We start from the raw sequence: 26,846 nt of genomic DNA on the forward strand, positions 1-26,846 counted from the left end.
CTTTACCACTACAGTGGAATACAAAGTGTTGTGGTAGAGGCCACATGCTACCACTTGAAGAAGTTGTGTGAGACAGAGGAATACGAGAACAAGAATGAAAACTTCACCTCTGTCCATGTCATTGCTGTGGTCTGAATGTGTCGCACCAAAATTCAGACACTAAAGTTTAATCATCAGTGTGATAGTAGTAAGAAGTATGGGTTTTAAGGAGTGATTAGGGCAGAGTCTAACAGGATGTAAAAGAGATGCAAGAGAGCAGTTTGTCCTTTTCATCTTTCCACTTCCGGCTGTGTGAGGATGCAGCAACAAGGGATGATCTTGGGAGCAGAAAGGAGTTCTTGCCAGATACTGAGTCTGCTGGTGCCTTGGTCCTACACTTCCTAACATCCTGAGCTACGAGACACAAATTATGATGTTTATTACTTGCCCAGTCTAAGGGATTCTGTTACAGCAGTAGAAAGAGACTCAGACTGTCATCTTGGAGAATGAATACAAGTTTCTTCAGCATTAATTTCTACCTGCTTGCAACTGCTTTATTTCATCTGAACCTTAAATAATATTGTGAAAATTGTTTAAAAGGTAATAATTAAGTATATTCTAAATCTTTTCCTAACTACATTAATTTCTCAGCACTAAGAGAAGCCTTTCATAATTTTATAAGTATTGTTAACACATTCTATTTATGAAATAAAAATGGCAAATTTAAGAGAAATACTATTTTGATACATATTAATTAATTTTTTCACCTTACATATTTGAATGTTGTACAAAAATGTGTAATACCAAGAAACATTATAAAGCACCATGATATTTTTCTGGTAGACACAAAATGAAAGTGAACTGATACATGATTAAGAGGAGAAACAGAGTTTGAGAATTGCAATATAGTATCATAAGGAAGAAGTTAGAAGTCATAAAAATTTATATGTATATCTACATATAGATATAGATATGGATATAGATATATAGTTCCACTTGGACTTGTTCTTTTTCTACAGGGAAGAATAAATAATTCATTGGGAAGTAGGAAACTAGTGGCCACAAATCAATGTGCCTTTTATACCAGCAAAGTAAAAGTGATGCCAAAATCAATTGTAACTAAGGTTCAATTGTCATGCTTATGCCTCTCTACAGCTAGGAAATTTTCCAAAAACAAAAGCACAAATTTTGATTTCGTGAAAGCAAGGCTTTACATTTTTAAAAACTCAGCAAAGAGGCAACTGTAAATAGTCAAGACAGATGAAATTATTTAAGGTCTTACAAGAAGGAAACAAAAAGAAAATTTTGTGTAAAGTGTAATTGAATATACTTATGGACAGCTTTCTAAAAGCTCTATCCTGCTGTTCAAAATTCTTCTGGCTTATTCATTTTTAAGATATTTTATTTCAAGATCAAGAAGTTATGGCAAAAATGCTAATGTTATTACTTACTTTATGATAGCATAAATTTTTTCTTCTAGAAATGTTTATAACATTCTCAAGCTATTTTCTATCCTAATCTTTAATGTCAGACAAAATTACATACATGTAAACCATAAAATATGTAATTTACATGCAAGACACAAACTGCATGCAATCAGTGCTTAGTAAGTAAAATCCCACAAACCAGAAAGAAACTACAAATGTTTTTTCACTAAAATCACTGGATTCATTCTTTGACCCTCTAAAAGTGGTTGTTGAAAAAGTACATAAATGAATACATACATCAAACAGATGCCAAAACTTTCAAAGGTCATTTTTAGCTTCATATAGTAATAAAAAATTCAAGGCAACTGTCAGAAAATAGCTGGCATAGTACCATACTGGGCTGACATCAAAGAAGGTGTTGATGTTATAGTTACTTTCAGACAAAAAAATAACTTAGTTTGGGGTTCTGATGATACTCACATCCTACCCTGTGAACCTAACTGTCTTGTTTTGACAAAACAGAGAGGAACCTGCTGTCATAGGAACGCATCAGAATTCAGAACAGCCCTTACTCCTCAAGAAATGTTCCCGAGAGATGGCAGTGTCCTAGATAGCTGAGGGATTCCTTGCTATTAAACGCCCATCCTCTGCTCCACTCTCCCATCTCCAGCCATCTAATGACCAGAATCTACTCTGAGAATAACAAATGCTTCAGGGAACTTATGAAACCAGAGACCCACAGATACACATGTCAGAGCATAGAGGTATGGCCAGAGCATGGCTTCTGTTATGGTTTAGACCAAGAATGGCCCCCAACACTTTCATGCCCCCAGAGCCAGTGCTGTTGGCTGGTAATTGGGCTGTGGGGCAACATAGCTGAACATGCTGTTAGGAAGTGGGTCCTGTTCAGAAGAGAGGAGGCACTGGGGACAGGTCCTGAAAGGGAATCTCTCCCTCCCCAGTTCCTCCTGTCTCTGTGTGACTTCAACATGACATGAACCACTTTCTTCCCCCAGGTCTTTCCATCATCCTCTTCCTGCTTTGGAGCCAGCAGAACTGAAAACATGGGCCAAAATAACCCTCTCCTCCTTCAAGTCACTGGTGTTGGGTGTTTGTCCCATGGATGAGAAAAGCGATTAAAATAGCTTGAATGTGAAGGTAAGAACTCTGGACTTGGTCAGAAAAGCCAAAGGGAACTATGAAGCTACTGGTTTTATCAAATATATGATATAAGTCAAAGCTACTAGTTAAGAAGTTTCTATTTTATTCAATAAACATATGAGTTCATCTGAAGCTTGTCTGTTGATTTTGTCTAGCCCATTAGATTCTCACATAATGTTATTTTCCTTTCCAAAGAAAATAGAGATTTTCTTTCCAATAGAAAATAGGGATATTGAATCAATATGGCCTCCTATACAAAAGTTCAGAGCACTGAAACATTTGCATAAGCATACTAATTATAGACACTAGAATCAGTGACAGAAATACTTGGAAATATCTATTCATTTAAACCATCATGTTTTTATTACTTTTAATTTTGTTTATATTGTACAACAAATATTTGTAGAGCACAGGCAATCAGTCAATCACTTATATCATTCACTGCCATGGTTTCAAAGATATGCAAACACAGAATGATGACAGAATAAGGTGCAAGTGAGATATAAATGTTTGTTTCCCCTAATGTCTATTTAAATATCACCTGGACTCTTATTAAATAATTCATTTTCATTGAGTCTGGCAGTTTGCAAAAGGCATAATCTCTTCTCTCACAGAAAAATCCTAAGTAAGATGCATTTAAGGAGTGCTTCCTTTCAAAAGACCATAGGAGGCTGGAGCTGAAATGAGACTTAGAAATCACTCCATGTGAGGAGATGGGTTCCAAGCATAAGAGTGGGATCACTGAGGACAGGACCTGAAAAGGTATCTCTGTTCTGGTCAATATGACATGAGCTACTTTCCTTTCCCGGACCTTTCCAACATCCCCTTCCTGCCCTGGAGCCAGCTAACCATGGACTCTTAACCATGGAACCAGAGGGTCCACAGATGATGCAAGCCCCTAAATTTACATAGGGCGTGGTACGTGTACTTGTACATGTGCATTTGGAGGGAGGAGAGAGAAAGCAGGTTTGATCCACGTAGATTTCGTCAGATTTTAATAAGTGAAAAAATAAGTGCATCCACTTTAACTCAAACTCTTTATTCTACATATTCTACACATTGGGAAATTGAGACCCAGATGGGGGAATAAAATCACTCAAAGTCATGAAACTGTAGCTGTTCATGTTCCAGATGGCACTGGTCTCCTAAAATGCAGTCTAAATGCTCCTTCTACTTTCCATACTGCCTCTATTCAGATACTTCCACTGTGAAATCGTAAAGATGAAACTTTTCAGAATGAGAATGTATAACACTTTAATGTTTCCTCTGTCACTCTTCTATACTGCTCTTATTCTGGGAAAAAAACAACCCAAAAAGCATTTGGAACTTAGAAATTGGAATTTATTTGGAGAGAGATTAAAAAGTCTGAAGAAGCAATATACCCTTGCTTCTAAACCTAGAACATTTAATTTTTCAACCAAGATAAGTTTTAAACACAAGAAGGGCAGGTGGCTCATACCATGTAATTGGAGACTGATATCTGTTACCATCTTCAGTCAGTGTGGAGAGGTAGTCATGAAAATGGGCCCTGCAGCCAGACTCTGAATACAAATCCAGTCTCCTTCCCTTTCCAGGATCTTAAGGTACTTAGCTTCTCTGTGCCTCTGTTTCTAATACAGTAGAGACACTGGTGCTGCTTGTCTTAATTTAAGTTTTCCTGAAATTGGAACTGACAAGATCTTGTGTGCAAGTTTACTCAGAAGATCCCTCTGGACACAGTGCAGAAAGGCAAGCGTGAGCCAGAGCTGCAGAGGAGTAAATTATCGAAGTTGCTTCTCCAGGCAAAGGAAGTTTGATGCAGCCAGGGTCTCCGAGAGCTTGCAGAATGCCTCTTGGAATAAGCCATCCAAAGAGCGGAGGCTGGCAAATTCACCCACCGGCTCACACGCACCCACGCCTGAAGGCTGAACTGAGAATCCCTCTTGCTTTCAGCTTGGCTCACAAACAGATCCAGCGACATCCCGCGGCTTTAGAGGCAGCACGAGACAGAAAGCAGACTGACACACAGTGTGCTTGTGGTGAGACACTCAGCACGAGTCTGAGCTCATACAAAACTGTCTGCCACAGTGATGACTGACATCAGAGTCAAGTCGAGGGACAGTGACACAGAACACTGACACCACTGGCTGTATTATCTACCTCAAGGCATTACTGTAGAGCTTAAATAAAGTAATTCATGTAGAGTAGTCAGAACAAGCCTAGCATGGAGGAAGAGATCATATCAGCTCTTTTGATATTTATTGTGTACCAAATATGAAGTACCATGTGATACCCAAAAATAATACATGAATAACTAATAACACAGACTTTGCTCTTAATCTCTTCAGTCTTCTTGGGGCAACAAAGAAGCATTTGTCAACAAAAGTTATGAAGATTATGGTAAAGGTTATCACTGGGTTTAACTGCTGCACAAAATAGTAGCGTGCTGCTCAGAGACTGTAGTAATCAGAAGGGCATCCCAGAAAAAGTGGTGTCAGGATAGAATCTTGACTGATACACAGAGTGGCCTCAGGGAGGGGAAATGTTTCAAAAGAGAGAGCAGCACTTACAGGGGCAAGTCACAGGAGCAAGTCAAGGAGCAAGAAAGAACTTGGAGTTTTAAAAACAGCAAGGAGTTCAAAGGTACTGGAACACTGAGTCCCATAAGGTGACTGTTAGTACATAAAGCCCTACCATACAGAAGGAAAACCAGTCATGAAGGAAGGATAAAGAGCAGTTTGCCTTCGTTCAGAATAAATTCTGTAGCGAACAGAAACAATATGTAGGATTTGTGGTTTAGGAACCTGCTAGAAATACAAAGGCTGGATTGTGGACAACCACATTGAACACAGAAGGGAGCCAATGAGAGGCTGTTAAAATAGCCCAAGGTAAATGCGAAGCATAGTGATATCCAGATTGGTGGCAGTGAAGGCAAGAGGTAGAATGCATAGGTTTTGGACACAGGGTACACACAGAAGTTGAGGAAGGATGTTTCTAGGATGACTTATTTTTATTTACTTACTTAAATAATTGATTTCTTAGTAATGTTTTTTAACCAAGACAAAAACTAAAGAAGAGATATACATCCCAGAGAAGGAAGAAAAAAGAATGAATTTAATTAGGATCTGCTGATTTTGAAGGATTGACCAAGTATGTGCTGTTCACATCTACTGTGTTGTTTTAGCCAAACTCAGCCAAAGCAACTACAGTAAGGTGAGAAGTGTACACAGACGCTCCCGGCATGCTCTGCAAGGCCCTCGGAAATACCTTTCTGGGTCCCAAACTGAAATTACACCTCAATAAATGCTATTTTATTAAACTATGGGCTACATGAAATCACCTTTTAACTCCACTAATTTATTATATCATCATTAAAGTAGACATTAGGCCCATGGCACTGAGGTATTTTATAATACAATGTAGATTAATGGTGATGTCTGAAATTCTATCAGTGATGATTTATTACTCTTCAGATATCGTTCTCTCCAGGAATTTTTATTTTAAAAGTGCAAATACCATTGGGTCCAACATTGAGATGTTATTACTCATTGACAAATCTATTTTCCTTCTTTAATCTAGGTGGGGAAAAGGCACTAAGGGAATGAAAGCTTTGATGTGGGGTCATTTGAAGTGCAGAGGGGAGGACCAAGGGGAAGAGACTGATTTTTCTTTGAGATTAGAAGTCATCAATGGCCTGAGCAGCTGTGTGGAGGGAAGAGGGGCTGGAGTGGGGGAGATGGTCACCAGAAATGAGAAGTCACCAACGCCCAACTTCATCATTTTAGCTCTTTGAACTCAGCCAATAAAATCAGGTCTGATACATGGCATGAAAAAAACACTGACACTGAAATCACAAACTGATAACAGCTGCTCCTTTGTAGTATGTTTTGATTAATGTACATTAATTGTTCATAGTAATGTGTGATATTTCAACACATTGCAATAATCAAATCTAACCTCCCTTTACCCACCTGTGGCCCCTTCCCAACCTTTAATAATCACAATTATAAATTCCAGATCACCTCTTGGTCACTAGAGTTGTCAGGGAACCTGGATTATCCCCTTGGTTGGGAGTGAAGCCAGCCATCTTGGTCCAATATCAATGTTCGGTTTATATATTGAATTATACAATCTAAAATTTTACAATAAAGATAAATTTTGATTTAATAATGTTAATAAAAGTAAAAGGGCTCTAATTTATGAGAAGATGGAAGCCAGTCCCTTAGCTTGTAGAGAGGAGGAACTTTTCTGGCAGATCATTTTTTCAGTGAATTAATAGCATTAGTTTTGCCGCCTAATAAACTGGTACCCTGAGCATCAAACCTTCATCTCTTCTATTAAGTGAAACTATTCCCACTGCCCTCCTACCAAATTCTTTCATTAGGCAAGTACCTTAGGTCAGAGTTTCTTTTACCAATTATAGGCCTCATCGATTCTCCAATCTCAATTTTAAGGGGCTCTAATAGGAATTTAAGTTTCCTATAACTAACAAGCAATTGCATTAGAAAAAGAATGAGGCAGGGAAGAGTGATTACAGAATTGAAGGGAGAACACATGCACTTATCTACACAGCACTACTCTGTGCCAAATTCTCTGAGAAGCCGTGGTAATACAAGTGTGGTGTTTACATCCAGTGGGCTCTTGGTCAAGCATGAGAAACAGCTGTGAAATGCACAGATAGCCACAAAACAGAGCAAAACTCTAACCACAGGGAAAAGGATCACTGCGTACCAAAGCAAGGCACACTGCCAATCAGCTGGCACCATTCTCTCCACCAGTTGGCCAACAGACACATATTAAGGCTGGCATTATTCAGATGCAGGAGACTTCTCTCTAGATAGGAAGAGGACAAGAGAAACATCCTGCACATAAGAAGGGCCACAAAGAAGACCAATTTGTGGGATGCTCATAGGCACAGTGCTCAGGGAAGCCCCCTCTGAGCACTGGAGGAGGTGGTCATGAAAAGCTATGGGAGAGCTTCAAGCTGGAAGCTCAGCAAGAACAGAATTCCTAGGCAGAAACAAATTAGCTTGCTATGTTTCAGGGACAGAAATGGAGACAATGTCACTGCAACATGGTGAACTAGGAAAAGACAGAAAGAAGGAAAGCTTGGAAGTTACTCATAGGTCAGACAACTTGGAACTTTGGCTGATGTGGTTAGAAATTTACATTTAATTAGAAGCTGTTAGAAGGGCTCATGGGAAGCTGTGTTCTAATGAATGCCGCAGAGAGGCTTCTCTAGCCACCATGTGAGAAGCTATTTTAGTGGAGCAATAAAGGAGGCAGGTAAACCAATGAGAGGTTCTGGCTGCAGCTCAGCTAAGAGAATGATGGCAATAATTCAAGTGGCAGATGATGGTGGCTTGCACCAAAGCTATGGATAAGGAGACGGTGCAATGTGTAAGACTCAGGATATGTTTTGGAAATGAAATGGCGGGAATTATGAAGAATTTAGTACATAAAATGAGAGAAAAAAATAAGGATTTATGCTCAGGATTAGCCTGTGCAGTGCTAAAAATAGCACTTCTACGGATTTTTTTTTAAAGGCTTAAGAGAAGGCAAAAAAAGCAAAATTTTTCTGGCCATACTAAGTTTGAGATTACAATTACAAACTCAACTGGGTTATTTAGATCACTGGATCTATGGTTACAACAGAGGTAAAAAGAGGTCCAGGCTGGGGATATAAATTTGTGAGTCATCAGAAAATAGATGGTTTTGAAATTATCTTAACAAAACTCTAAGATGTGTCATGCACCTTACACTTATGAGGCATCTGTACTGCATCAAACACATACCAGTGCTATGCTGGGATAAGCAGAAGCCTATCCTTAAGGAGCTTATGAAAGAGTTTATAGACCAGTGCTTCTGGAGAGGAAGTGAGACATAAATAAATGAAACATATATCAGAAAGAAGCCAGAGCTGTAAAAGAGAGCAAAGCAAAGTGGAGCTGAAGATGTGATTGATTCCAAGTGAGCAGTCTGTTTCTCACAGGTCTTAACATTTCACATGACCTTAAATAATATGTGCATATCCGTAGGTGGATAAAGGGAGAAAAGGCTGAAGGTCCACTGTGAGCAACAGCAAAAAGATGCAAAAGTGAATACAAAACAGCATCGTGGAGCAAGAAGGAATGAACAAATGAATGCAGCACAGTCCCCAACAGTAAAGGAGCTTGCACTCTATGTAAGAAGAACCATAGGTGCACAAATAATAAAACTGGCCATCCAAAGAGGACCAAGAAGAATATGCATGGCCTAAGGAAGCAAACTGGTATTATAGAAGTTGATGCTTTAATGACGCAACCTAGCATTACAATTGCTTTGGGGGCATGAATTAAAGAAATGGATGCTTTCAGAGACGGATGCTGCAAAGTAAAAAAATTGAGGGCCTCCTCTTGGAGTAGAGAAAAGAAAAAGGATGAAAAGACAATGATTTTATGCCTGTGAATTCCCAATAAAAAACAGACCTACACAAAATCTGGTACCCATACTCTATGATATTAATTTGAACATAATTATATCACCAAACAATTTGAAGTCTGGTGTGACACAACCGAGACAGTAAATCCAAAGCTTAGATCTAGTGGACAAAATATTTTTTAAAGAAGGGCTAATTTGTTTAAAAGACTGAGCTTTTGACATAATACACTTGTTCCAGAGCTAAAATGATACAGCATCCCAAAATTTTGTATTCTTTCCTGTATTTCTGAAGTTCCACAGTTTTTAGAGCATGAATCACAAAGCGAAGTCAGGTAAAGAAGAAAGGCATGAGTTATGGAAACACAAGAGCAATAACACATTATTTTGCCAGGAGAACAGGAGGGAAAGTGACCAAAATTCCTGCTGTTGTTTCCTCAGAAGAGAATGAAACTGATCAGGAATTCTGGAGGGTAAAGCCAAGTGGGCCTATGGATAGCAGTAGGGATGCTATTCTTTAAAAACGTTTCCTATTCACTGGAGTTGGCCTAAAGCAACATAGCAGACAGTATTTAAAACCAAGATAATAAAACCCAGTATTAAAATCACTGCAGGGTTTTGCTTTGTGTCTTAATTTTGTTTTCTTTTAACTTTTTATTAGTTCTCTTTTTAAGAGATGAATGCATGTGCATAAATATATTCTCAGAGTGCATGAATATATTCTCACCATTCCTCACAGTGCTCAACAATTATTTCTCTCTTTCTTTCCAGACTGTGTAATTTCAAGACGATCAGAAAAAAAGCTTGCCATCTGGATGTCATAATAAAATAATGAATTTTTGAGGCCTGCCTGGAGCCAGCGAACCAGGACAATCACAGTGGAGCTGGCTACACACATGTGAGCACAGCATCTGAGAAGACACTGGGCTCATTCTCGGCATCCTACTGTTTTTCACTATGATGTTCCTTTGACCTTTGCTTGAAGATCATAAACTAAATCTGTCCAGAGGCAGATGTGTCATATTTGGGCAACTCTAATAATCATAAACTTCTTCTTTCAATCTCTCTTGAAATTTGCTTCTGTATAACTCTGATTAGTTTCTTCTTGTTCTGCCCTGGAAACTACACTGAGCATGATCCCTTTACATTCAATATCTAAAATATTTAAAGGCACCAAATAAGTACTTCAATTATGACTACTTTATAAAAAGTACTTCATAAGTATTCCCTTTGATTTTGCTGGAATCACTCATTGTTTACCAGAATCACTCATTGCTTTTGTATTCTGTACATCTTGTTTGACTTTTAAAAAATAAATCAACTATTTTAAAACTTATTTGGACTTACAGATAAATTTTAGATAGGTGAGAATTCCCATATATCTTGCACATGGTTTCCCGTTCTACTAACAACTTAGTGTATGAACTTTGTTACAATTATAAACCTATATTGATACATTATTATTAATTAACACCTATACTTCATTCAGACTTTCTGTTTTCATCTAATTTCAAGGATTCCATCTAGAATTATATTAGGTTCTTCCTGGCTGTGACAGTTCCTCATACTTTCTGTTTTTGATGACTTTGATACATTTGAGAAATACATGTATTTTGAGGAACCTCCTTCCAGTTGAATTTGATTTTTTTCTTCTTACACTGAAGTTAGTGGCTTATGCAGAGAAACCCATAGGACAATGTGTCCCATATTATAACATTGTATCAGCAATACATACTATGAACAGGACTAACTACTGTTGGTGCTGACTTTAGCCAACTGATGAGACAGTGTCTGTCAGGACTCTCCACTGCAAACTATGTATCCCTGCCCCTAAACACTAGGTAATTTCTCAGAGAATGTCGTTCTGCAGACCCATATTTATGGAGTGGATAGTTATGTTCCATCTCCTTGAGAGTAGAGAATCGGCATATGTTATTCTCATTCTCTCTCTCTATCTCTCTTTCTTTTGTTTTATTAAACCAGTTTTATCCATATAGACCTTTGGATATTAATTCACACTTTGGGTTATAATCCAGTAGTGCTTTATTTTGCTGCTGAAATTATTCCAATTTCAGCTATTGGGAGTGTTTTAGTTATTGACTTTCTTTGAAATGCACTCATTGAGGGGGGTTTGTTTGTTTTTGTTAATTTATTTATTTGTTGAGATAGGTCCTTGCTGTCAGGTGATACAAGATGCTGTCTCTAGGTTCACCTTTTATATTCCCTACCTCATGTTTATCACTCATTTCTCATAGATACTCTGTTATTTACTATAACATATGAAAAACCAAAAACTTAGAGGTAGCTAGGCTCATTGCTGTTGGGACCTAGTCCTTTCTATGGCTCCTCAGCTGACAGAGGAAAATGTGTGTGTGTATATACATTCACCCATGTATACACATATCTACATTATTTATATATAAATATCTTTACCTATATTAATGTTAACATAAATTCATACTGATGTGTCAAGCTTTAATCCATTACCAAGTGAATCAATTTGTCTTCTCCCTTGGTTATCAGCAAACTCCCATTGCAACACTGGGAAATCTGGCTCCTACCATTTGCTATCCATCACTTAACTATTCAATTCCAGTGACTTTTACAGCAGTATCAGAATTTTAAACCTATAGTCAGTTGAGAAACAACTGTATCAACTATAGCACTATGCTTATGTATGGTTTCTTTTGACTTTATTTTTATAGAGTAAAATCATTTCCAAAGTTACTTAAATCTTTATGCCCATCCTATTCAGTCACATTATTTACTGAATGTTTAATACATTTATTTTTCTTAAATAGAATTATGTCTTCTCTCATAGAAATTATCCAACATAATAATGAATTTTTAATTTTGCACTTTTTGAAATTTATCCATGCTGTAAAGTTCTATGGGTTTTGACCCAATGTGTACTATTTCACAGTGTCCATATTCATCCTTACAGGATCATATAGGACTGCTTAACCACCCTGAATATCTCCTATGCTTTGCCAATTCAACCCTTCCCTACTCCCTCCTGAACCACTGATACTTTCAACCATCTCTAAAGTTATGCATTTCCGGAATGACATATAATGGAAATTGTCAAATACATAGTCTTTTTAGACTAGCCATTATCACGTATGCCTTTCAGATCCAACCATGTCTTTGGAGGGTTTGGTGGCTCATTTCTTTTTGGTGGGTATTATTCCATTGTATTGTATAGGTGTGCCACAGTTTATTTATCCATTTTCCTATTGAAGTACATCTTGATTGTTTCCAATATTTTCATCATTATGAATCAATCCAGTATCAATTTTGCAAGCAGCATTTTGTTTAACTCAAAAGGGTAAATGCCTAGTCATATGACAAGACTATGTTTTACTTTGTGAGAAACTGCCCACTGTCTTCTAATGTGGCTTATCAGTGTTTAGTTTATTTTTATTTATACCTCCAATGAGTGAGGTGCCTGTTGCTCTGCATTCCCTTCAGGAAGTGGTATCAGGGCTTTTTAAAAATTTTAGCCATGCAAATGAGCGCCATAATGGTATTTCAGTGCTGTTTCAACTTGTGATTTCCTAATAAAAAGTCATGTTGAGCATCATTTGTATGCTTATTGATCATTTGTATGCTCATTGATCATTGTAAATATTTTTAAATTAAATATCTGTTCATACAGGTGGACTATTTCTAAAATGATTAGAATGTTTGAATGTTCTTTACATAATTTAGATAGAGGTCCTTCATAATATATTTTGTTTTGTTTCGTTTTTTCAGTATTGGATATTTAACCTAGAGCTTCATGCATGGTAGCCAAGTGCTCTTCCAGCATATATGTTATTAAGGAAGAAAGCATCTTATTTCTCATAGTAATGTTTGATGTTAATTATAGACTTTTTGTAGATGTTCTTTACCAAGATAAGGAAGTTGCCTTTCTATTCATAATTTGGTGAGAATTTTTATTACAAATGAGTAATGGATCCTGTCAAATATTTTATCTACATCAACTGATTTAATCAGAAAATGTTCCTTCTTTATCCTGTTGATATGGTAGATTTCTGTCTTTTAAAATACAGTGGTCTTAACCTTGCTTACACAATACAGTATGAATGTTACTTTTTTTGTTTCTACTAATAAAAGTAAAATATACATAATTTTTCTAATATGTAATTTCCAATAGGTCCTTGCTTTCAATAAAAGTCTCAAATCTATTTTCTTTCATGAATTATTCTTAATTTAGTTGGCTTCCATTCTCTAGGTATGCAATTGAATTTTTATTCCTCAACAATGGATGTTATTCTTATTAAATTTAATTTTCTATTCATTCAGTAAATACAGAGTACCTTCAGAGTGCTCTTCTCTTTTAAATGCTAAAGATTCAGCAGTGAACAAAACAGGCAATGTCCTTGCCTTCTTAGAGCTAGCATTATGCTGCAGATGACAGAACATAAGCAAATTAAAGACCCTATATAAAAAAATCTTAATAAGCACTATAAAAATATAAAGCAAGGTCTGGGAATATAGGTAAATCCTGGAGATGGAGATGCTGGTTCACTGAGCAAGGTCAAGAAGGGCCTCTACCATTTAATGTGACACTTGAAGAATGAGAAGTCACCTTATGGAGATTCTCTTTGAACTCTGCTATCCAACATGTTATGTCACTCACGGTTTGCATTATTAAACACAAACAGCATGACACAGCAAAGGACAGAGCTCTGCTGGCTATATTAGTTTTGAACTATTGTCAACTCCTCTAAATGGAAACTACATTTCTCACAATTCCTCCTTCCTGGTTCTGAGATAAGATTGGCCACAGAAGAAACTTAGGTAGACTGAAGTCCTGAGTGAGGCCCAAGACTGATTTAGCTCCTACACACCTGTCCTCAGTACACTGGCTGACCTCACTGGCACACAGACACTGCAAGGGCACAACTCCTTCTGTCTCTCTCTCTTCTGCCTGACACCAACATCACTGGAATTAACAAATTAGAGTTTCCAGGCCAACCTCACATATCCTAGCTTTTCCTTCCTCTCATTTCACATCTTTTCTTCCTGACTTCCTGTCATGCTATCAGTTCCCAGAACTAAATAAGGTCAAATCCCTAAAATTAATGCCTTCCTCCATAACATTCCTAGGGATTCCAGCTCTACAACTGGATCCTGGCTGACATGGAGACCATCTCCTTCCCTCAAACTACACCCAGCTCATTTCTTCAAATTCCGTTCCTCAAACTTTTTGTGATTCAACTTATAGGGGATCATTACCCAACCAACTATGAATTCATTTGGCTGTGCTATTATTTATGCTGCATATGATCTACATAGTCTTTTTTTTTAAGACAAGGTTCTGCTATGCATTTCAGGTTGGCTCTTGGACTCACTATATGGTCTCCAACTCATGGTGATCGTTCTGCCCCTGCCTCCCAAGTGCTGGGATAACACGTATGTACCACCATGCCCAGCCTGCATATGACCTATAAGCATATCTTCAGGAGCTACATGAATACCTACTAAAATCAAAACTATCATACCTATAGCTTTTTCTCAGCAAGACAGTCTTAGAAACACATTACAAGAAAAACAGATGAAGCTAATTTGGCATGATTCCTGGTGATAACCATTTCTATTGCTAAAAGCTGACAAGATACCTGTTTAATAATTCCTCCCAGAATTTTGTAGGAAATTGCTATCAGGCTCACTACCCAGTAATTTTCAGGATTCATCTTTTTCTTTCTTTGAAAAAAATGGCACCTCTCTGACTCCCTGTGATTCTTCAGATTACTGGCAGTGCTTCTCTAATCACAGCTATAAATTCTTTCTGTACCCCAAGGATGTAATTTGTCTGACCCTGGAGACTTATATTAATTCAAAGCAGTTTGATGTGCTCTTACTGTTTCTTGTCAAGACTGTTACCAGCTGTGAGCTAAGGTCTATTACTCACACACTCTGACCAAGAGAAAACAAGTTAGGTGGGGCCAGTCAGGATGCAGTGCTGCTGCTCAGTATGTGGTAAAATGTGGTGCTTCCCAAACGCTAATGTGTATATAATTACCCAGGGTAATAACTCTGAAGCACAGAGTGTTATTCAGCAGGTATAGCTGGGGCCTCATGTTCTGTGTTTTAACAAGCTTCTACAAGGTGCAGCTCTGTTGGTCCATGGACCACTTGGAGAATTGAAAGGACATACTGGGGGCAGAGGCACATTTCCTGGAAGTGTAATGAAGCTTCAAGACTCATCACTTGCACTGGCTTTCTTGGATACTAGAAGTTATCACGAGTTACAGAATACTGTAGTTGAATTCAAGCCCAAATGCATCTCTACATAAGTATTTCTGATACAGCACTTAGAGATCTCAGAAAAATAAACAAGACCCAAATCTTAAAGTTTTGAGGAATTTGTTGTGATTTCTCTCTTGTTCCAAAAAATCAATTTGTGTGTAATATTATAAGTAGAGCTTTCTACCACTGTGGACTTCTGCATGTGAAAGAGAGACCCGAGGTGACCCCAGTACTCCTCATCTCCTGGTGTTAAGGTCTTGAGTAAACTCCTCCCCTAATTATCTGATTATGTCCAAAAGAATAAGCAAAAGCAGCGTTACTCTTGTGATTAGATTGCAGCAGGCTAGAGAGAATAGGAGGGAAAAAGACAGGGAGCAACAGACAGAGACTCTCCTGCTAGTCTTGCAAAATCAGTCATATGTGAACTGTGTAAGGAGATGGCCATGGGTATGAGAAATGTATGTGGCCTTTAAGAGTTCAGGATCTCAGACCTACAATAGCAAGATAATGGATTCTGCCAGTGTGATGTTGTAAAAGGACAGTGAGTGCTGGGGATGAATGAAGCTTAGGGACACCCTGAAAGAGCATCCATTTAAGTTGTGCCCAGACTGCTGCCCCACAGAAGTTGCGGTATAATAATGTTATTGTTTTAACCCAGCAAGGTTGTAGTAATTTGTTATACAGAATAGAAAACTAATATAATGCACCAAGTCACATCAGCACCCAGAAATCATTTGTGCCATCATAAAAAACAGAGGTTCTTCTAAGGGTGGCACATCCCCAAAATTTAGATCTTGACGCTAGATCACAAAGCTTTTGCTGTGCCAGCCCCGGATACTACTCTTTCTCTTAATCTGCCTTAAAAGGCTTCACTATATCCAAGATAAGTCTCTGGGAGAAATCTAAAGAAAAACTTTGGCATAGCCCACCAGCAGGAATGGCTATGTAAATTTAAGGCCCATTATGAAATGAAAATTTGGGGTCCTTCTTCAAAAACCTTTAAGAATTACAAGATTGTGACAGCAAAGAATTAAACAGACTATGTTAGCCAGCTTTACAAAATATGAGGATAATAAATTTACAAAGAAGAAAGGTTTGTTTTGGCTCACAGTTCCAGAGGTTCAGTCCATAGGTGGTTGACCATGTTGCTCTGGGTCCTGGGGCAAGGCATTCTATTGTGGCAGGAGCATGTGGAAGAAGAAGCTGTTGCCCCATGGCAAGAAGTAAGACAGAAAAAAGAAGGGGCTGGGATTCGTATCCCCTTTAGGGCACATCCCCATTGACCAGAAGATCTCCCACTAAGCCGCACTTCTCCAAGTCTCTTCTCCTTCTCAATAGCACTTCTGGGGACCGAATCTTTAACACACAGGTCTCTGGGGGACACTTATCCAAACCACAGCACCCAGGACGAAGTTAATCTAAGAAAAATGCCTTAGGCAATTGCGCCTTTCTCGGACTTGCGCATGAGGCCAGATCTTACCGTTGTTATTAGATATGCTTTGAGCAAATTATTTAAACTGAACCTCAAAGTACTCATTTGTAGAAAATGGTACACTGTAAGTTTCAGGAGTTTACTGCAAAATTTAAAGAAGATGATAAATGTGGAAGTCCCTGCCCTAGAGTAGGTACTCAGTAAATGTTCACTATTTGATCTTCCTTTTGGTCTGCTTATTAATGAACCATCAGGCTCAAGTACACACAACCTTTTTCATTCATCATTTTCCCCTGAACACAGCCAGTACAAAAACACATTAGCTATAAGTAAAGCCAAAAATGATTATTTCTCTTAAGATTTCTTAACTTGTTTTCAGATCAAAGTTCAGCTTTTTATTTTAAGAAAGCATAAAGTTAGATAAAGCAAAATTGGCATCACATAAAGATTTATAGGACAGGTGTAAAATCTCAGTTTTCCAGAATATATCCCTATTGCCTTACCACCCTACTCCTATAAACCCATCCTTACAGAATTTCTCCCACCAAATCCAACAGAGCAACCTGGCACACACCCATCAAAGTCAGAGACTCACCTCCGTTGATCCTCAGCTGAGTATGTCTTGGAAGCTGGAAGGAGGATTCTAAGAATTAAAGCAGTAGAGTAGATTGAAAAGGACTTTCTGGTGATTCTAGCAAGCAAGCAAACAACTCACCATTGCTGCTCTGTTGAGAATCACTGTATTGGAAAGAATGCCATCTACTTTGCCTTTCAGGGAGATACAAGGTTACATTTTGTTTTCTCCTTTTTTTTTTTTTTCTGGGTCCACCACTTTGATAACTTTCTACTACTTCGTCACCTTTCAATTATGTAAAATTTTGTGCAGGCAACATATCACTTAATAATGGAGGTGAGGGGCCAGGGATTTAGCTCAGTGGTTCCACTCCCTGCCTTGCAGGTGCAAGGACCCGAATTCAATGCCCGGTACCAAAAAATAAAAATAAAAAAATAATGGAGGTGAGATTGGTCCATAGGCTAAGACACACAGCCACAGGTCTAAATTCAGAACTTTATACTTTCCTACCCCATGAGTAAAAGAACCAGCATAGCTGCTAGAATATAACCTGAATCACCAGTTTAATTTTTTATGTACACAGGGAAGGTAATTTCCCATACTCATAAGTAGAATAATGTGGCCCTAATTTTTAGATGACTTGCTGCTACAGTCCCTTCCAAATGAATCACCAACCAAATCACAGCCCAAAGTCTCTGGTATTCTGGGATAAATAAAATTCAGAGTGTTCTTCACCTGGGATGAGTTTATAAATGCCAGTTATAAGTAATGAAAGTATTAACATTATGTATTAAATTCATTATAATGAGTTGAATGGTATTTTATTGTTTATCTTGGGACCCTAAACAATGATAACACTGATTTAATTATATAAAATCCCATGCCAGTCATTTATAGGCAAACTTTCAGAATACAGCCTGCACATAATTTTGAATAATGTGAATCTATGGCATCTAAAACCATCAAGAGGACAGACCAAAGAAGATTATGACAATGAACATAAATACATTACTGGTATATATGTTTATAATGCATCAGAAAAAATGTTTCCTTCCATTCTTTCTAACCCTGGCCACTACTCCTATTATTCACATTTTGTACCAATATATAGTAGCATGGATGTCAACACAGGTACAATATCCCTCTCTTCTTTTCCTAAATTCTATGTTCAAAGAATAAAAGATAAATGAGGAGATGTTGGTCATGTTCCATCTAGGAGATTAGGAAGCTGTATTTTGTTTTTAAAGAAAAGAAATTTAGACTTTCGGGTATAATAAAATAAAAATGGACAAAAGAAAGAAAAAATTGAAAGAAGGAAAGCAGTAAAACTGAAACAAAGCGAAAAGAAGATGGTGTACTGGGTAAGGGTTACAGTGGTAGAAAGCACAAAAGGGAGTTAAGGAGAATAAAAGACTAAACTTTAAGGGAATTGAGCCAGAAAATATACCTGCAGCAGGTCTAAGAAGAGGTATCAAAAGCTTTCAGGACAATTGAGACAAAACAGCTCATATTTATTACATAAATATCATCGATTTTGCGTTCATAGCTAAGAAAGAATAGAGCAGCTTCTGCCACCTCAGTGACACTTTAAATAAGTTCAGGTTCACCTTTCAGAGAATTACATCTTTTCTTTAAAGTGAACATTATTTTCAGTTTATTAATGTCAATTCTATAAAGCTAAGACTGTATCTTCACATATGATAAAATCGAGGAAAATTTCTCATCTCTGACCTTCAACACAATCTCAGAAGAATGGTAGTAATGAAAGCTGCAAATCAGAGGAAATTGAGAGAAGGAAATTGATTCATATGAATTTTCAGGGGCAGAATCAACAGGACTTACTGTATGAAATGGTGAGCAAAAAGGTACAGAAAAGCACAGTTTTATTCAACATGATACATGTTGAGGACACATACATTTAGCACTAAGAAATTAAGGCATTAATAAACTCCAGAAAAAGAATTTCAGTTTAATCAAAAATCCAATTCTGTCTAGACTGAATCTGATCTTAATGTCCTTCTCATAAAGGTGTCACAAGCTGCGCGATTGTTTCTTCTTTGGTTGTGAATATAAAATTATGAGAATATAGAAAATGTCTATGAGCTCATTTATCTCAAGACCTTAGAGGCTTAAAGAAATCAATTTCAGAATACACACTGAATCTCTGAGCTAAAAACTGCTATAATGGTGCACACTATCGTTGCTTGGACTCTTTTCCTGCATGTGAGATGGTCTTCAAACTAGCTAGATTTCAACAAGACAGTGGTGGTGCCGTATGTCAGTGTGTGTGCTTGTTGGAAAATGGGACTAGGATGTGCGTCTTTCATTCTAGAGGGCTGACTAGGGCTTCTTCCTCCAAACCATAAGGAAACCTGCACCCTGCCCATCCTTCATGAGTGTCCCCCTCAGGTAAGGAATCTTCTTAGTTTGATCCTATTCCCCTTGGCAGAGCTCACTCTCCAGCCCCACCCACTTGCTGCACTGCTGAAGACAGACATTCTTTCCTCCTAGACAGAAATAGGAGAGAGCAACTTTTGGTCATTCTATGAATGTATCTCAAAACCACCAGGGTTGCTCAATATGCAGTGGCTCATCTGCGGAGATGCTGACTTTACTACCACCAGAAACATCCTGGCCACTCCTGGCCCAGATAAGAGGCAAAGGTGAAGTGTACTATTGTATTTGAATTTCATAAACATTTCCCATCTATGATTTAGTGAAATTGGAGAAGCTTAGCAAAGTCAAAGATAAAAAATTGGAGACTGGATAGAAAATTTGGCATAGGCTAATGAAATCTAGATTCCAGTGGGAACGAATGCTTAAAAATTAGGATATAAGTCTTCACATGAGTTATGCATCATTTGTATTACAATGGTGAATGTACTGAATATTACAGCAAAATAAAAGAAAATCCCATCAAAATGTGCTTTCCATGAGAAAGTAAACATTTAACAATAAAAATTCAATTACTGCCCTTTAAAGAATTACTACAGAAAGGCCACCGCTTTACTTGCTGGTCACTTGTCCAGCCAGAATAACTTATTCCTTGTTTTTGTCTTGCTAACCGTTTTTAAAGTAACCGTATTTTAAATTAAACTGGATATCTTCCATATTGGCAGTATTTATGTTATGGGAAGTACCAAAGCACCATGCCCAGACATTTTTTATTGACCTGGTTTCCTTTCCTGTCTTCTCTCTTAGTTTTTAGTTTCCACTTTCATTTTTATGTATCCCTTATGGAAGATTAATTTTTTTAAATACCACATTTTGCTACATTGGGATTATGATAAACAGAAATTTAGACTCCTCTGTGTATTCTGCACAACATAAAAATGACAGAAATATGCAACAGAAAGAAGAGAGAATATAATAATGCTTCATGTACCACATTATCTGCTTTCTCTGACGCCTCCCCACCTCTTTTTTTTAACTAATTATTAAGGTGAGCTCAGTATTTAACAGGTAAGGTTCGGGTTGTCAAATAGGGAATGTAGAGCAAGATAAGAAGAGGAGCAGAATGTTTAGAACACAAAATTTTGTATCATTGAACTAAAGAATAAGAGATGAATTGCTTGCAAAGAAGACTTTTTTAAAGGTTTTATTTTATCTTCAAATGACAGAATAACTACACAAATGTATGAGGTTCAATATGGAGTTTAGGCAGAATATCAAATGCCACATAATCTCACTTATATGTGGAATTTCTGAACGCTGAACTCATGGAATTAGAGAGTGGAATGGTAACTATCAGTGGCCGAGAGGGATGGAGAGGAAGAGACACTGACAAGTAACAGGAAGAATGAGTTCTGATGTTCTATTGTACAATTGGATGACTGTGGTTAATAACAATAACACTGTTATTTCAAAATAAATAAATTATGGAAATTTTAAGGCTAATAAAATGCTGGCAACTTTCAGTTTAAGTTCCAGCATGTAGAGAGCTTAGAAGTCATCATTTCCATGCTCACAGCAAGAAAAAAGCTGAACCAACTAAGAATTAAGAACTTTTTAAAAGGCCAATCAGAGAAATAAGGTCATGGGACAAACTACCCCACCCCAAAATCTGGGAGGGCAGCCAACTACAGAAAATCACTACCAGGAAAAGCTTACCTGGAGTAAATGCTGCTGCCAGAACAATAAAGTGCTAATGGCATTAAAAATGGTAATTTCAATAAATGGCTAGATATTAGCTTGAGAGTGACAACCAAGCCTTAGAGGCCAAGTGTAATGGGGCTGTCAACTTTGGTAGGTTTTACCTCCAGGAACCCCACCAGGTCTTCACAGTAAAGATCTAAGAGGAAAAAAAATCCCCCCATGTTTCTGGAAAGATGAAGGAAAAAGTAACCATTTTAAAATGTATCTAGAGCATTCTTCATAAGAGTCTTCTAGAAAAGATTTTACCAAAGCCTTATCATATGTAAAGGTAGGCCAGGGATAAACTGCCTGTCTCAATGAAGATGAGAAACAGTACAGGACTAAAAAATACTTTAGTGGAAGGACACGGGCCCAAAAGAGACTGAGGAAGAGTTTGTCAGAAAAGAAGGAAGATTATCAGAAGTAAAAATATGCCAATACAGGGGCTGATTTTCCAAGAGGACATAATAATATTTCATGTGTATATACAAAATGACAAACATTTAACAATGTGAAGCAAGTAACGACAGAACTGCAAGAAAAAATAGAATCCAGTACCACAGCTGCACACTTTAACACAACTTTTTCAGCAATTAATAGAATCAGAAGATAGAAAAACCATAAGGAAATATTTGAACTACCTAATATAGTCAATAAACTTGATCTGACTGATATTTATAGACTAATTCAGCCCACCATAGAATATACGTTTTTCTCAAATTTGCAGGAACATAAACCTTACTTGCATATATATTTTTTTGTATTAAACTCTTTTCTTGGTACATTGTAGGTATACAACACAATTACATTTCTCATTGGGAATTGTACCTTTACATAATGCATCTTGGTTCTTATTTCTTCCCCATTCCTAGCCCTCCCTTCACGCCCTCCACCCTTCCCTATTTACAAAGACTTTATTTCCATTTTTTCCATTTTTCATCATTTTTCCTTTCCCTTCTTTCCTTTCCCCTGCCCCTCCCACTACCACTATTCCTTTGGACCTTTTCTTCCTATTTTACATTATCGATTATTCATTCTAATCATTGGTACATTTTAGGTATACAATATAATGACTTTCAGCATTGGAAATTTGCACCTTTACATAGTCTCTCTTGGTTCTTATTTTTCACCCTTGCCCAGCCCTCCCTTCAACCCCTCCATTCCTCCCTATTTACAAAGATTTTCTTCCTATTTTTCCATTTTCTCATATTAATCCCATTCCCTTCTATCCTTTCCCCTAGCCCTCCCACTTCCTTCCCCTTTGCCCCTTTTCTTCCTATTTCACATTACCTATTATACATTTAGTCCTTATTTACACTTTCAGTTTCTCACACCAGAGAAACTATTTGATATTTACACATGTGTGTCCTATTTATTTCACTTAAGAGTATTGCCTCAATGTGCATCCACTTAGCTATAAATGTCTCTAATTTCTTATTTTTTTTGGCTGAGTAGTACTCCATTTTATTTAAAAAACCACATTTTCTTTATCCAGTCTCCAGTTCATGGGCATTCAGGCTGTTTCCAAGTTTTAGCTATTACAAACTGTGCTGTTAGGAACATGGGCACACATATGTCACTGTGGTATGATTCTTTTAATTCTTGCATATATTTTTAAAAAATAAAAATCACAGAGTATGTTCTAAGATGCAAAAGGGATTTGATTCAATAAAAGAAATATAAATATAAAATCTCAAAATAGTTGGATATTAAACAGCACACTTCTAAACACATGGGTCAAGAGAGAAGTCTCTGGAGAAAAAAATAAAAATGTTTAAATAAAAATGTGTTATTGATGATTCTGGAATACAGGTAATCCCATACTTAGAAATTTATAGTATTAAGTACATTTAATTGGTAAAAAGGAAAATCTAAAAATCAACATTCTAAGCTCATATAAACTGGTATATTCACACAAAGGAATGTTATTCAGTGACAAAAAGAAATGAACTATCAAACCATAAGGCATGAGTGCATACCGATAAGTGAAAGAAGCCCGCTTGAAAAGGCTACTTATTGCATATAACATTTCCATTATGTGGTATTCTAGAACAGGCAAAACTATGGAGATTTTAAAAATCAGTGGTTGCTTAGGGTTAAGAAAAGGGCAGGAGGGACAAATAAGTAAAGCATAGCTGACACTTTGGAGCAATTAAACTATTCTATATGACATTATAATAAAAAATGTATGGCATTATATGTTTTTAATGCCATGTAAAATACAGTGCAAAGTAAATTTTCATGCACATAGATTTATGAAATAAATTAGTATAGCGTTCAAGGTATTCAAGGAAACAATGCAGATGGCAACAAGAGACTCTAAATGCATCATATATTATAAATGTCGAAACAAGTTCCCTAAAATAATGGGTGAGGTTTTGCCCTAAGTGATTTTGAATAGAGACTGTAAGACTAAGGGTACAAACTACCATGTATAAACACTATACCCTAACTGATAAAATTTTTCTCACAGGAGAACAAGTTAACAATTCTGATATAGCAATAAATCTATGCTGGAGCTGAACAATTAAGTAAATGAGTACCAAATGGTGGAGGAGGGCCGGGATTCTCATTGTAGGAGTGGGAATTTACAGCAAAGCAAGAGAAGGAGGCCAGGATGATTTAGGTAGTAATGACTAGCACTGAAGTCATCAGTAAGACTGCATATTACCTTACCATAAAGATGCTTACACGCAGAGAAATGTGTGTATATTCCCAGGTTAGTACATATATTTGTTTCTTTGCATCAACTGAAAGGGGATAACTAACAAACTGACACCTCGATAAAAACAAACATTTTCCAATACCCCTTTTTTATGATTTGGGGCTTAGATGTTCCCCCAAAGCCTCATGCAGTCGTAGGTGGCTTTTTCAGAGATGGCTGAAGCCAGAGTGTGTGATGCTAGGATTAAGGGCATGAGATTACTAAACTAGTACACTGATTGGTTTGGCACTGCCAGTAGTTTAGATAAGATAAAAGAGGCAGAAAGATGCTGTTAAGGTCCCTTGTTGCTTTTGCTACAGTGTGGGTGCTGTGAACTGTTTCTCCTCTGCAATACCCCTCTACTATATGCCCCTCTGCCTTAGAGCCAGCTGATTATGGACTGAAACCTCTACAAACTGTGAGCTAAATAAACCCTTTCCCCCTTAACTTTGGGTGCTGAGTATTTTGTCTCAGCAATGAGAGAAAAGTAACACACCTTCTCTAATAAAAGAAACCTAGGCTTTTCATAGAAATGGCAGATTCCAGGACTGGGTAAGAAATATAAAGATTATCTTAGAGCATCTTACCATGGCAAAAAAATAAGAAAATCCTCAAGAAATGAAACAAAAAGCCCTACATCGATAGAAATACATCAAAAGGCCATCAGAACCTAGTTAAAGAGCTCCCTTGCCCAAAATTGGAACAATTTAAGCAACTAAGTAGTACTGAGAATAAAATAATTATTCATAAATTAATGCTGACTGATAATTAGGGGATAAGAGACATATTCTAAATAATTTTCGCCAGTATTCCACCATAATAGAAGTAGAGCTACTACTTCAGTATGGATTAAACTCAGTAACTTCTGTCCAAAGGAACACAATAAAAATGATGAGAGGAAAAAAAAGTAACTTTACAATGAAGAAATCTGGCAAGAAGGACTTCAGTAGGAGATCAAGGTCAACATCAACAGTGATAAATCATGTTGATTGTATGTACCCTCGATATGATGTGATAAAAATGTGATTTTTACCTCTCTTATGTTCCTTCTCCCCCCACAAAAGAAATAACTCCTGTGAAATCAATCATAAAAGCACTTCAGACAAATCCAAATTGAGGGTCATTCTATAAAATACCAGACCAATAATCCCCAAAACTGTCAAGGTCATCCAAAACAGGAAGAAATTGTCATAGTCAAGAGAAACTTAAGGACACCAGAAAACTAAATGTAATGCATCCTGGATGGGATCCTGAAAAAAGTATAAAGACATAAGGTAAAAAGTAAAGAAATACAAATAAATGGTGAACTTCAGCTAATAATGTATCAATATCTATTCATTGATGACATTAAATATTTAAAATAAGACAAATTATGTGTAGGAGTATACAGGAACTCTTTCTAGTCTCAATGTTTTCTATTTTGCTATACACCTGGGACAATTCTAAAACTAAAATTAATTGAAATGAATGCCAGGTTTAGTATAATAAAAAAAAATCCCATCACTATTGCTTGAATGTGTCCCTCGAAAAGTATGTGTGTGGGAAATCTAATCCCTAATATAAAAGTGCTAAGAGGTAGTTCTAATGAAAGGTGATTAAGCCATGAGGACTCGGTCCTTATGAGTGAATTAATGACCTTACCATGGGAGTGGGTTCCTTATAAAAGAACACTGGTTCGTTTTCTCCCCCCTCAACACCCTTCAGATCTTTTTGCCATCTATCATAGAATGATGCAGCAAGACACTCTCATCAAATGTCAACAACTTGATATTAGACTTCTTTTTTTTTTCTTTTGGTACTGGGGATTGAATTTAGGACCTTGCACTTGCAAGGCAGGCACAGCGCAACTGAGCTAAATTTCTGGCCCAATATTAAACTTCTTATTCTCCAGAACTATCAAAATAAATTTGTAAGTTGCCTATCTTGGGAATTCTGTCTATATCTAGCACAAAATAGACTAGGACATCTATATTCTGCGTTCAATTCCTATTCATATTGCTAAATTGTTTTAGGATATTGAGTAATTTGATTTCCCTCAGTTTATGAAACTGTAGTTAGAAATTATAGAAGTCAATTACAAACCTATATACAAACTCTGCTTTGGGAAGTGCTAAATTGATGCTTAAAGGATAAAAAAGTTTATTAGGAGTTAGTGATGCCCTTTTACATATGAGTAAGAGACACATTAAAAAACTGAATAGTAATATAATTACCATACAAGTTCAGAAAGATCGTAAGATTTGAACCAGAAAATATGTTGTAGAGAAACTAGCACAAGATTTTCAGAGGTGGAAGGAAGAGAGGACAGAAATGATGTGATAGTACAGAGAGTAGAGCAACTTGAGAACAGCTCCAGAGCTCAGATGGGAGTGACTGGAGCATGTGCAATTGTATGAAGTCTTAAAGCCATCTTAAGAAATATGGATGTGGAATAATTGATAATTTGAAATAGGAAGAAAAGGTCCAAAGGGGTAGGGGAAGTGGGAGGGGAAGGGGAAAGGAGAGAAGGGAAAGGAAAAATTATGAGAAAAGAAAAAAATGGAAACAAAGTCTATGTAAATAGGGAAGGGTGGAAGGAGTAAAGGGCACACAGGTAATGGGGAAAAAATAAGAACCAAGATACATCATGTACAGGTACAAACACCCAATGATAAATGTAAACATACTGTATACCTAAAATGTACCAATAAAAGAATTTAAGCAAAAAAAAAAAAGAAATATGGATATCACTTCTATTTGCAAAGACCCAAAAATGCTGACCAATGGGACTGAGAACATAAC

The 26,846-nt window shown here is 37.0% G+C and overlaps 1 protein-coding gene and 1 long non-coding RNA gene across 18 annotated transcripts in view; one reads left to right on the forward strand and one right to left on the reverse strand.

Annotated features, from left to right (window-relative positions):
- The window catches only part of Inpp4b (inositol polyphosphate-4-phosphatase type II B), a 1,082,298-nt gene that overhangs the window by 680,772 nt on the left and 374,680 nt on the right, over window positions 1-26,846 (reverse strand). The gene's annotated exons all lie outside the window — the stretch shown is intronic.
- LOC110346498 (uncharacterized) lies at window positions 1,986-9,907 on the forward strand. The gene is made up of 3 exons (XR_002390586.2): window positions 1,986-2,170; window positions 2,423-2,564; window positions 9,735-9,907. It is a non-coding gene; the product is annotated as an uncharacterized LOC110346498 (long non-coding RNA).

This window comes from Heterocephalus glaber, unplaced genomic scaffold (genome assembly GCF_053883595.1).
Source record: "Heterocephalus glaber isolate CG9 unplaced genomic scaffold, H.glaber_assembly_v1.0 deba00001587, whole genome shotgun sequence".
NCBI lineage: Eukaryota > Metazoa > Chordata > Mammalia > Rodentia > Bathyergidae > Heterocephalus > Heterocephalus glaber.